The 13125-nt window shown below is 44.9% G+C and overlaps 1 protein-coding gene across 1 annotated transcript in view; it reads left to right on the forward strand.

Annotated features, from left to right (window-relative positions):
• The window catches only part of REPS2 (RALBP1 associated Eps domain containing 2), a 211682-nt gene that overhangs the window by 195355 nt on the left and 3202 nt on the right, over positions 1-13125 (forward strand). The window lies entirely within an intron of this gene.

Raw genomic sequence — 13125 nt, forward strand, 5'->3', positions numbered from 1 at the left:
AAGGATACATGAGCCAAAAATAATAAATGCTAATCTACTTACCTGGGGCTTCCTCCAGCCTCTCTGGGTCCCTTGTCGCAGCTCCGCTGGCAGCCACACTTCTGGGGTCCCCTCTGTAGCGGCCACTGAACTGGCCAGATTGGCGGCTTCTGGGGCACAAAGACCAATGCTGCTATCTAATTGGGGAGGGGGGCGGTGCACAAATGCCACCTTATGCTGATATCTGAAGGAAGGGGGAGAGGGCAAGGGAGGCCCTATGTAAACTTTTGTCCAGGGCCCTATTTTATCTAGAAGCGGCACTGCTCTTTACAGTAGCGATTATAAATCCTAGATGAAATATAAGGTGTAGAGAATAAAAAGTGGTGATGCCACACAAGGATAACCATGCCAATGTCTCAACATTTGTGGAATGTGGTGCTGGTATCAAGTTCAAAATGCATTCCCCACACCCCGGAAAAACAATTTTTTAATGTTAACAATTGTTGTGTTGTCTTTGCAGTACTGTATTGTTAATTAAAAGTAGGGTTTACATAATTTGAAAATCATCACATTTTGTTTTTATAAACATTTTACATGGCGCTGTTTTGAAAATTAGATTAATATTAATTAATTAAAATTATAATTTTTTCTTTGATTTTCTGTGTATTGTAAATCAGCATATTGATCTGCAGAGTATGTCCATAAATAGGGTATATGGTTTTGTTACCACAATAATGTTTTCATGCATCTAGCATGTCTAGCTATGCTCTCTAAACTGTTTTTCAGCTACTTGCAAACTATATTAGACTGCCGTTTAGCGACATGTGCTAGACAAATGTAAAAACGTCAATAAATATTGAGATCCATTCCGGCTATTAGATTGTACTGCCAGAAGGAACTCCGTCTGTCACTGGCACTGCACGGAAAGTCTGCTCTATACTGTCAGTTGCCTTGTTTACACACTCTGAGCAGCGCAGCACATTGGCACTTCTGTGTTTATGATAACACTTGGATGACTGTATAAAATGTTTATTCTTCAACGTTGGCTTTGTAGCCCATAATGACTAAGTATGCTTCAGTCATCAGAACTGCCTTTGTAATCTTCCAGCCACATAATACTGCTCTGAGCAGTCGAAGTTTATAACTGTTAGATCTATTTAATTTCTTTTTTTTTTATTTCTCTGCATATCGTCCTATAAGTTACATGATATGGTTGGTAAAATGAGTTTGATGTGGCTGATACTTTAGTAATCAAAGTTCTCAGATGTTACTTTTTTGGTTTAAAATCAGTTGCCTGCAGCTAAAAATTCTGTCTTGACATTTTCATCACGTGAACAGAAGCACTGAGTAAAGGGAGTGAGTTTTCAGGCTCCGTGGGTGTGGCTGCAATTTCTGCCTGGATTGAATCATCCCACTGTTCAGACTGCATGTGGGAAGGCACAGACTGAAACTTTTTAAGAAGATTGCAGCCTATAGCAGATTCTGTGGTACAGAAAGTGTCCTGTGTGTTTGGGCTGTTGATTGGGTATCTTAAAACAGATTTAGTTAACATCTGCTAACCAAAACACTTACACAGTGACAGAAACAAGGTGTACTGATTATTTATACACATTTAGATGACTATGCTTAACTTGTGGCTTTAATGTCACTGTTCCATTGTCTTGTACTTTCTCTATGCAGCTTTTAACATAACAGGGTCTTGAGCAAAAAGGAATAATGGGGTCCAAATAAAAGTTCAGATTATGGCCAGACAAATTTCAATCAGTTTGTTCTTATGCCATACAGGGGAAGGTTAAAGTTAGTGCATCTGATAATTTGGGTGCTGCCATAGATCGCTGTTGAAATTGCAGAGCCAACAAGGTCATTTCAGTGACAGTCGCGCAAGTAGCAGCTCCATTTAGCGGCAGGAGTAGCGGTGATTTGCTATGGAGTTCTAACTCCAGCTACAGGTGGTAGCGACGGCCATTTGCGCCAGCATTAGAGTTAGTAGCTGGGAGTCAAAATCACAGTGATGTAAAACTGCAGTAACTAGGGGGATAGGTTAGCTGTAGGTGGGGATAGGTTAGTGTTAAACTTAAAGTGGACCTGAACTCTTGCACAGGACCGAAGGAAAATATAGAGAAATGTACCCTGTATGTTTTTAGAGAATTTAGCCTGTTTAATTCCCCCTCATTTGTGTCTAATCACAAGTTGTAATTTGATCTCTTCCCTGTGTCACATAACTGCCACGGCAGAGATGGCAGATAAGCTCACTTAAAAGCACAGGCTGTTAACAATATGTCTGCTTCCATGAAAGCAGGAAGTAGAAACAGTGCAGATTTATTGCAGGATTCAATGTATCAATTATAACAAAGAAATGTTTTTTCGTTTAAAGGTTATTATGCTGTTGTGTATCTTTTAGAGCAGAGAGGACGTTCTGAGTTCAGGTCCGCTTTAAGTAGGGGGTGTTAGTATAATGCATAGGTAGGGGAGGGGTAATGTGAGGGTTAGGGCAAGCCATAGTAGAATATCAGTAACAATATCAATATTCTGCTAACAGGCAATAGTAGAATACTGGTAACTTTACAACTATTCTATTTTAGATTTCACACCCATTTTAATATACAATGGCCCATATGCAATTAACTTTTTCTTCAGTGTTATTTCCTAGGAGATCATTTTCATGTTCTCTTTAAAGTAACTTTTCAGCATTTTACAATTGAAAAAGCACCATCAAAATTTTGTGTATTTTCTGGCTTGCTGGTGGTTAAAAATGCATTTTATGACAAGGGCCATATGCAATTCATTTTTTTCTCCTGAGTTTTCTCCAAGGAGATAATTTTTCATCTTTGATTTAAAATAATTTTTTAGCACTTTGCAATGCGAAAAGTACCATCAAGTTGGTGAAAAAGTACTGTCAAAATTATTTTGAGCATTTGTTTGCTTGCTGGTGGTTTAAAAAGCATTTTATTTACAAGTTGTGAAAACAACAAGTAGGAGAAAACTCAGGTGAAAAGGTGAATTGCATATGCTCCAATGTGTGGAAATATCACCTAGGTGAACAGTCAGGAGAAAAGGTGAATTGCATGTGCTCCAATGTGTGGAAATATCACCTAGGTGAACAGTCAGGAGAAAAGGTGAATTGCATATGCTCCAATGTGTGGAAATATCACCTAGGTGAACAGTCAGGAGAAAAGGTGAATTGCATGTGCTCCAATGTGTGGAAATATCACCTAGGTGAACAGTCAGGTGAAAAGGTGAATTGCATATGCTCCAATGTGTGGAAATATCACCTAGGTGAACAGTCAGGTGAAAAGGTGAATTACATATGCTCCAATGTGTGGAAATATCACCTAGGTGAACAGTCAGGAGAAAAGGTGAATTGCATGTGCTCCAATGTGTGGAAATATCACCTAGGTGAACAGTCAGGTGAAAAGGTGAATTGCATATGCTCCAATGTGTGGAAATATCACCTAGGTGAACAGTCAGGTGAAAAGGTGAATTGCATATGCTCCAATGTGTGGAAATATCACCTAGGTGAACAGTCAGGAGAAAAGGTGAATTGCATATGCTCCAATGTTTTTAAAAGTATGAACTGGGTGTGACGTATGCGCAGTCACCGAACAATTCCTGTTCCCTTTGCTGCAGTTTACCATAAAGCCTCAGACCCTGAGGGAATCCTGAAGACAGTCAGAACCGCAGGCAAAGTAAACTTTTGGATTGGTTGGTGAGTCCACACACAGTCCAATTTCGATTGTATATACAATCGATACAATCTGTGCTCTCATATAGAGGCCAGGTCGCTGCCACTAATCCGCAATAAAAGCGTGTGAATGCGCTAATTCTAACTCTAGCTAAATCCTGTAGGAAAAAGGGTTAATTAGACAACCTTTCTAGAGATAGCGAAACTAACAATATTTAATAGCAAAACAGCTATGGTAACATGTCTCTCTGAAGATGTGAATTCTTTTGGCGGAGATTTGTTTCAGAACAGCACTTAGACGAACGATTTTTAAATCGTTTATTTAAAGAAATAATGCAAAACAAAATATAGCAATAGAAACAAATTGATACAGAAATAATAAGTGTTCAATATGAAAATAGCTGATTACAGTCTGAGCAGTTTGTCAAGTTACCGTGTCCTTGGCGGTAAGTCCCACAGAGATATGTACTCCAATTCTGGAAAGTTCTGTGGAATAGGTATTACTCCTTTTATCATCCAGCCCAAATCCGTGATGGTACAGGATGGCTGGGCTCTCTCTCCTTCCAGGCTCAGTGTCAGTCGGTTTTAACTCTTTCTCTGCCAGAGGGGGTGGATGGTAACAAGAAAGGTTTCCACCCTTAACAATCTGACCTCAGGCTGCTGAGGTCCGCCCCTATTGTCTGAGGGACAGAATTGGCAGTTTCTCCAAGTATGCCATAACTCAGCGGTTATCTGACATATCATATAAAACCCAACATTTTACATTCCGTCATCATGCGCTGAACCAATCGATATCAAACTCGCTTGGAGTGCCACCTTCCTTGCCTATGTAATCATTACCCCAGGCTGTGAGATGACTAGGAGATCGATTAACGTCTCAGGAGGTGGGCTGCGCTGGTCGCATGGCGCACTGTAAGTTGTGGACCGCTGGGCCCAAACGGTTACGCAATATCCATCGAATTATTGACTAATATGAAGTGAGATATCAAAAGCTCATTAAGCCAGGGGCATGTCTCTGGGTATTTTCCCGGACAGGCAGGAATGTGAATGGGTCCTAATGAGTTTACGACCCAGATCTGTTCCTCTCCTTATCTTTAAAACTAGTATAGGAGACTTCCTGGAGAATCTTTATTGCCCCCCTTTTAGATAACCTTTTTCCTGTGTGAATGGTCTGGTTTTAGGGTGAATGGCTTCTCTCAGTAAGGACAACACAAACATTCACATCCCCAATTGCAGGGGTTGTGAGATGGAAAAACACTGAGTTTCTAAAAGCCAGGCATATGGATTAAAGGGGTACTCCAGAACCAATTTTGTGAGCATTTACCTGCGCTTGCCGCAATGGCGTTCGCGGGATCGTGACACTGGGGATCCCCTACTTTTACAGTTTCGGTTCCTAGAAGCCGTTTGTAAGTCTATTTTGGTTGGTAATTTGAGTCATGATTTCTTTATATACTGGTGTGTCTAGATAAGTGTTTTACTTTTGGACTACTCTGGATTTGGGCATACAGTATAAACAATGTTTCTGTTTTTTTTAATGTTCTTTAACCAATTAGGGACCGACGCAGTACAAATGTACGTTGGGCGGGTGGCCAATGAAAGCGGCACCTGACCGGCGCACAGCGCTCTGCCGTCATAGAGACGGCAGAGAGCGCAGCCTGCGGCGGGGACAGAGCGGCGTGACCGGCGGGAGCGTTTTAGTGTACCAGCAGCCTCTGGTCCTTAAGGGGGCAGAGGCTGCTGGTACCGAAGTGGTTAAACATCACTGGCCTCGAGCATGGCTCCGCTAAAAAAAATAATAAACAGCAGTAGCATCAGCACAACTCCAGTAGTGCTGTGGCTCTCACTTTTATCATTCTGTTGCTGCTTGTCTTGTGTTTGACCCCAGCTCAGCAGATGATTGGTTGATGGGAGCTGGACGGCGCTGAGGAGCGCTTCACTATATATATCTCTTGCTGTTCAGTTGCTGGTTGTCTGGCGTTGCGAATACCAATGTGTTAGCACTCAGACCTTAGTCAGATCTTTCAGTGTGGTGGAACCAGGAGGACCTGGGAATCCACACTTAGCCAGTTTACTGTGTATCATCTGTGTTATTCATTAGACCAGTTCCAGGGTGTAGAGACCACGGACCTCACACCCCAGACTAGGAATACTGTGTATCATCTGTGTTATTCATTAGACCAGTTCCAGAGTGTAGAGACCACGGACCTCACACCCAGACTAGGGAACTTGTGTTATCATTCTGTTATACATTAGACCAGTTCCAGGGTGTAGAGACCACGGACCTCACACCCAGACTAGGGAACTTGTGTTATCATTCTGTTATACATCAGACTAGTTCCAGGGTGTAGAGACCACGGACCTCACACCCAGACTAGGGAACTTGTGTTATCATTCTGTTATATGTCAGACTAGTTCCAGGGTGTAGAGACCACGGACCTCACACCCAGACTAGGCATTGTTTGATCTGTTATGACTTTGCTTTCCTGACTACTCCTCTGATCTCTGATTCGGTACCTTGCACTTCTGATATTCCGTTGCCAAACCCTGCTTGCCTTGGATACCGAATCAGCCTTCTGTCTTTGTACTTTATCTGTCTGTGTGTTGTCGACCCGGCCTGCCTGACCTGTCTGACTGTCACCCACCCCTTGGGTGCTCAGTCCTCCTGCAGGGGTCCCCTGCTTCTCAGAGGGGGCACTGCTGCAAACCAGTCAAGGTCTGCTCCCTCCTGGAGCCCTTGACTGCAGTAGAGTCTGTTTCTACTTATTGGACCACCTGCTACCCCGGTGGTCCGATCCATACTGTTACACCAAACACTTACACGCTTCAGGTGCCCAGAGGTTAGCGATATATCTATATCATCGGTGATTCTGCAGATCATCAATAATCAGGTATATATCTGTATTCTTGGTGATACTGCAGATCACCAATAATCAGATTCTCTCTGCGTGCTGACACCCATCGTTACAGAACGCCAGAACAAACCAATATGGACGCACTGAACAGTCGTCTTGACACACTCACCACTTCGGTAGAAAATCTCATCAGAGTGATGGACGGTCAGCAGGCCCAGATCTCTGCTTTATCTGGGTCACTACAAGTCCTTCAGACGACTGTAAATACAGTGTGATCCCCTCCAGTTACAGATTTGAAAATGTCTGTACCCGAAAAGTTTTCTGGCCATAGATCTGACTTTCAGAATTTTAAGAATCGTGTAATGTCGTATTTTGAACTAAGGCCTAACCTGTCAGGAACAGAAGCACAGAAAATTATCTTTATTAAGACCTTACTCTCAGGGGATGCTCAAACCTGGGCATATAATTTAGAGTCAGGACATGAAGCACTCAGGTCAGTTGAGGAGTTTTTTAAGTCCATGGCCATAATTTACGATGATCCAGACATTTCCTCTACTACTGAGCGGAAGTTAAAGACCTTGCGTCAAGGCAAGGATCCAGTCGAGGTTTATGCAGCTGAGTTCAGGAAATGGTCGGTGTCGGCTAGGTGGGGGGCTTTTGCATTGCTAGATTGTTTTCTATCAGGGTTATCAGACGCAGTTTCAGGATTGATGTTGGGATACCCTGAACCTAAAACCATTGAGGAAGCAATCTCTTTGGCAGTACGGGTTGATCGTCGGTTACGATATCAAAAACAAACCCGTGGTAAAGACCGGACCAGATATGTCTCCTATGCCACACCTCCACCTGCCTCACCGCCACCTGAGCCAATGCAGATTGGTCAGTCCAAATTGACGCGGTCAGAAAGGAATCGCAGGAAAACAGAACAGCTCTGTTTATACTGTGCAGAGGAGGGTCATAGAGTGCAGAATTGCCCCAGGAAGTCGGGAAACGCTGCCGCCTAGGAGTAGTCAGAGGTAATACCCTAGGCGCGCAGTCTTTACTTCTACATGACAATCGTCTGTTACTTCCCTGTTCTGTCACATGGGAAGGTCAGACTGTTTCCACTGAAGCTTTCATTGATTCCGGTTCCGCGGCTAACTTCATTGACCATGATTTTGCTAAAAGATTGGGAATAACCATGCTCCCCTTAGATCAACCGATCCAGGTCACTGCTGTAGACGACTCTCCTCTGCAGAGTAGACATCCGTTATCCCGTACTCCCAGTCTACAACTCAGTGTGGGGGTCTTACATGGGGAGAGTCTGCAATTTCTGGTTTTGCATATGGCAACCTCTACCATCATTCTTGGCATGCCATGGTTACAAATTTACTCGCCTCAGATAGACTGGGTTTCAGGTCAGCTAACGAGCTGGTCATCCCATTGTTATCATCATTGTTTAGCGAAAGTAACCATGGGTAATACCAATATTCAGGTTGAAGGTGTACCGAGACAATACGCAGAATTTGCTGACGTCTTCTGTCCTAAGTCAGTGGACAAACTTCCCCCCCATCGTACCTACGATTGTCCCATCGATCTGAGATCTGGTTGTATGCTGCCCAGGGGTCATCTGTATAATCTATCTGGACCTGAGAAACTAGCCATGCAAGAATACATCAGGGAAAACTTGGCAAAAGGGTTCATCCGTCCCTCTCGTTCACCAGCAGGGGCAGGTTTCTTCTTTGCAAAGAAAAAAGACGGAGGCCTCCGTCCCTGTATTGATTACCGAGGGCTGAATAAGATCACAGTGAAAAAACGCTACCCGTTGCCTTTGATTGACGATTTGTTCACGCAGGTGACCAATGCCAAGATTTTTTCCAAGCTAGATCTCAGGGGTGCATACAATCTAGTCCGTATCAGGGATGGTGACGAATGGAAGACAGCCTTCAACACACCCGACGAGCATTACGAGTACCTAGTGATGCCCTTCGGGTTGTGCAACGCGCCGGACGTCTTCCAGGAGTTAATCAATGAGGTGTTCAGGGAAGTGTTGGGGAAGTTTGTTCTGGTTTACTTGGGCGATATACTGATCTTTTCATCCAGTCTCTCTGAACATCGCCAGCATGTCAGATGGGTTTTAAAAAAGTTAAGACAGAATCAACTTTATGCAAAACTAGAGAAATGCCTCTTTGAGGTAGAGTCAGTAGGCTTCTTGGGGTACATTATCTCCACATCTGGTCTCTCGATGGACCCAGGGAAGGTTTCGGCTGTCCTGGAGTGGCCTCAGCCTGTGGGGCTGAAGGCACTTCAGAGATTCCTGGGGTTTGCCAATTATTACAGAAGGTTCATTAAGGGGTACTCAACCATCATCGCTCCTCTCACCAGGAAAGGGGCTGACACTCATCACTGGTCACCAGAGGCTCATGCGGCCTTTTCGAACCTAAAGAAACTGTTTTGTTCTGCCCCGATACTGAGGCATGTTGATGTAGCCTTCCCCTTCAATGTGGAGGTTGATGCCTCAGAGGTGGGGGTGGGAGCTGTGTTATCTCAGAAGTCAGGCTTGCAAAGCAAGTTGCACCCATGTGCCTATTTTTCTCGCAGATTTTCACCTGCTGAGAAAAACGATGACATTGGCAACCGTGAGCTCCTGGCCATCAAATTGGCGTTTGAGGAATGGCGACACTGGTTAGAGGGTGCAGAACACATTATTACAGTTTATACAGACCTCAAGAATTTGGAGTATATTGAGGGGGCTAAGAGACTTAGCCCTCGCCAGGCCCGGTGGTCCCTGTTTTTTGCAAGATTCAGATTTGTAATCACGTATACTCCCGGAAGTAAGAATGTCAAGGCCGATGCTCTCTCCAGGTGTTTTGAGCCCGAGTCAGTGCAGCCTGCAGTTCCTGAAACCATCCTACCCCCAAAGGTAGTTTTGGCAGCCACTGAGACATGGAGAGATTGGACAGCCACGTTGAGTCCCTACCAACAGGATGTACCAGAGGGAAAGCCTGAGGGGGTCATGTTTGTGCCGTTGCCTTTCCGCTTGCAAATCCTACAATTCTTTCATTCTCACAAGAATGCTGGTCATTCTGGAGCCACCAGAACTCAGGATCTACTAGCTAGATGTGTCTGGTGGCCTACTCTGCCTATAGATTGTAAGGAATTTGTAAGAGAGTGTGCTGTATGTGCAAGAAGTAAACCTCCTCGTCAGGCCCCGTTGGCACTTTACAGTCCTTGCCAGTCCCCAATGAACCCTTGACTCATATTTCCATGGATTTTGTAGGTGAACTTCCTCGGTCTGAAGGCAAATCAGTCATTTGGGTGGTAGTGGACCGGTTCAGTGAAATGGCACACTTCGTCCTTCTGAAAGGACTCCCCTCAGCCCAGGAATTGGCTGATCTCTTCATCCTGCACATCTTCCGGCTGCATGGCATTCCGGAAAATGTAGTGTCAGATCGGAGAGTCCAATTTGTTTCAAAATTTTGGAGGGCCTTTTGCCATCAATTAGATATGGAACTCGCATTTTCATCAGGCTACCACCCACAGACCAACGGTCAGACCGAGAGAGTTAACCAATGGTTGGAACAATTTCTCAGGTGTTACGTTGCTGATGCGCAAACCGATTGGGTAAAGTTTTTGCCGTTTGCAGAGTTTGCGCACAACAACCTGAAGAGCTCTTCTTCTGAGTTCTCCCCATTCCAGGTGGTGTCAGGGAGATCACCTAAGTTTGCTCCTTTTTCAGTTGCTTCCACTCCTTTCCCAGCTCTGGAGGATTGGAAAAGGGCTCTGAAAGATATTTGGGCAATGTTTAAGAGGAACCTAGGGAAAGCTTTTCAAACCCAGAAGAAGCAGGCAGATAAACATCGGTCTGTAGAGTGGAGATTCTCTCCAGGAGATTTGGTGTGGGTGTCCACTCGTCACTTGGCCTTAAAACAATTGTCACCCAAGTTGGGCCCTAAATTCATAGGACCTTTTCCAGTGGCCAAGAAAATCAATAATGTCACTTATGCCATTGATCTCCCAGCCAGTATGAAAGGTGTGAGATTATTTCATGTGTCCCTGTTGAAGCTAGCAGTGCAGGTGGACTCCTCTCCCCCCCCCGTGTTGGTCGATGACCAACCAGAGTATGAGATTGAAAAGATTCTGGATTTTCGCCTGGTACAGAATTCGGTACAATATCTGGTCCACTGGAAGGGATATGGCATAGAGGAGAGATCTTGGGTGCCAGATTGTCGCATGCATGCGGAAGAATTAAAGAAAGAGTTCCATGACTTACATCCTGGGAAGCCTGGTGGAGAGTGGCCAGAGTCCACTGTCGCTTGTGCTGACAGTGAGGCGGCGATTTCCGCGCACAGAGCGGCGGTTTCCTCACAGCAACATGCGTCTGGGTTATCTGGACCTAGTAGTGCACACAGATGGAGAGCTATGCGCGCGCGCGCCGCAAGACAGGCTCTTTATGCCAATAAGAAAAGGGTCAGCAGATGATTGGTTGATGGGAGCTGGGCGACGCTGAGGAGTGCTTCACTATATATATTTGAGTCATGATTTCTTTATATACTGGTGTGTCTAGATAAGTGTTTTACTTTTGGACTACTCTGGATTTGGGCATACAGTATAAACAATGTTTCTGTTTTTTTTAATGTTCTTTAACCAATTAGGGACCGACGCAGTACAAATGTACGTTGGGCGGGTGGCCAATGAAAGCGGCACCTGACCGGCGCACATCGCTCTGCCGTCATAGAGACGGCAGAGAGCGCAGCCTGCGGCGGGGACAGAGCGGCGTGACCGGCGGGAGCATTTTAGTGTACCAGCAGCCTCTGGTCCTTAAAGGGGCAGAGGCTGCTGGTACCGAAGTGGTTAAACATCACTGGCGTCGAGCATGGCTCCGCTAAAAAAAATAATAAACGGCAGTAGCATCAGCACAACTCCAGTAGTGCTGTGGCTCTCACTTTTAGCATTCTGTTGCTGCTTGTCTTGTGTTTGACCCCAGCTCAGCAGATGATTGGTTGATGGGAACTGGACGGCGCTGAGGAGCGCTTCACTATATATATCTCTTGCTGTTCAGTTGCTGGTTGTCTGGCGTTGCGAATACCAATGTGTTAGCACTCAGACCTTAGTCAGATCTTTCAGTGTGGTGGAACCAGGAGGACCTGGGAATCCACACTTAGCCAGTTTACTGTGTATCATCTGTGTTATTCATTAGACCAGTTCCAGGGTGTAGAGACCACGGACCTCACACCCCAGACTAGGAATACTGTGTATCATCTGTGTTATTCATTAGACCAGTTCCAGGGTGTAGAGACCACAGACCTCACACCCCAGACTAGGAATACTGTGTATCATCTGTGTTATTCATTAGACCAGTTCCAGGGTGTAGAGACCACGGACCTCACACCCCAGACTAGGAATACTGTGTATCATCTGTGTTATTCATTAGACCAGTTCCAGAGTGTAGAGACCACGGACCTCACACCCAGACTAGGGAACTTGTGTTATCATTCTGTTATACATCAGACCAGTTCCAGGGTGTAGAGACCACGGATCTTACACCCAGACTAGGGAACTTGTGTTATCATTCTGTTATACATCAGACTAGTTCCAGGGTGTAGAGACCACGGACCTCACACCCAGACTAGGGAACTTGTGTTATCATTCTGTTATATGTCAGACTAGTTCCAGGGTGTAGAGACCACGAACCTCACACCCAGACTAGGCATTGTTTGATCTGTTATGACTTTGCTTTCCTGACTACTCCTCTGATCTCTGATTCGGTACCTTGCACTTCTGATATTCCGTTGCCAAACCCTGCTTGCCTTGGATACCGAATCAGCCTTCTGTCCTTGTACTTTATCTGTCTGTGTGTTGTCGACCCGGCCTGCCTGACCTGTCTGACTGTCACCCACCCCTTGGGTGCTCAGTCCTCCTGCAGGGGTCCCCTGCTTCTCAGAGGGGGCACTGCTGCAAACCAGTCAAGGTCTGCTCCCTCCTGGAGCCCTTGACTGCAGTAGAGTCTGTTTCTACTTATTGGACCACCTGCTACCCCGGTGGTCCGATCCATACTGTTACACCAAACACTTACACGCTTCAGGTGCCCAGAGGTTAGCGATATATCTGTATCATCGGTGATTCTGCAGATCATCAATAATCAGGTATATATCTGTATTCTTGGTGATACTGCAGATCACCAATAATCAGATTCTCTCTGCGTGCTGACACCCATCGTTACAACTACCTTATGATCTCCAGGACGGCTTTCTGTTTTTGCTACTAATAGTGGAACAAGTGGATTCTCATGATTTTTTTTGCATTATTCATACTGCAAGAGAAATTCATACTGTAGATTCATGGAAGCTTTTTATTTTTCTCTTTAGCAGCCAGTAATTTTATTAAAGTGCAAAGCTTAAAAGATTTTCACATCTCTCTAACACTTCAGAGCTGAACCTTCCACTTACGTTCCCTTAGCCCCTTCACATGTGCAGACAGAGCAGTCGCTCTGCACCATGCATGTTGTGCTAGATGTGCTGACCAGCACTTTCAGTGAGGCAGAACTGCAAGAGCACATTATCATCATCTGAGGGCAACCCAGTTTAATCCAGCGGACAAAAAGCCTGATTACTGCTGATTATCCCTTTTCTA

The sequence above is a fragment of the Hyperolius riggenbachi genome, chromosome 2 (assembly GCF_040937935.1).
Source record: "Hyperolius riggenbachi isolate aHypRig1 chromosome 2, aHypRig1.pri, whole genome shotgun sequence".
NCBI lineage: Eukaryota > Metazoa > Chordata > Amphibia > Anura > Hyperoliidae > Hyperolius > Hyperolius riggenbachi.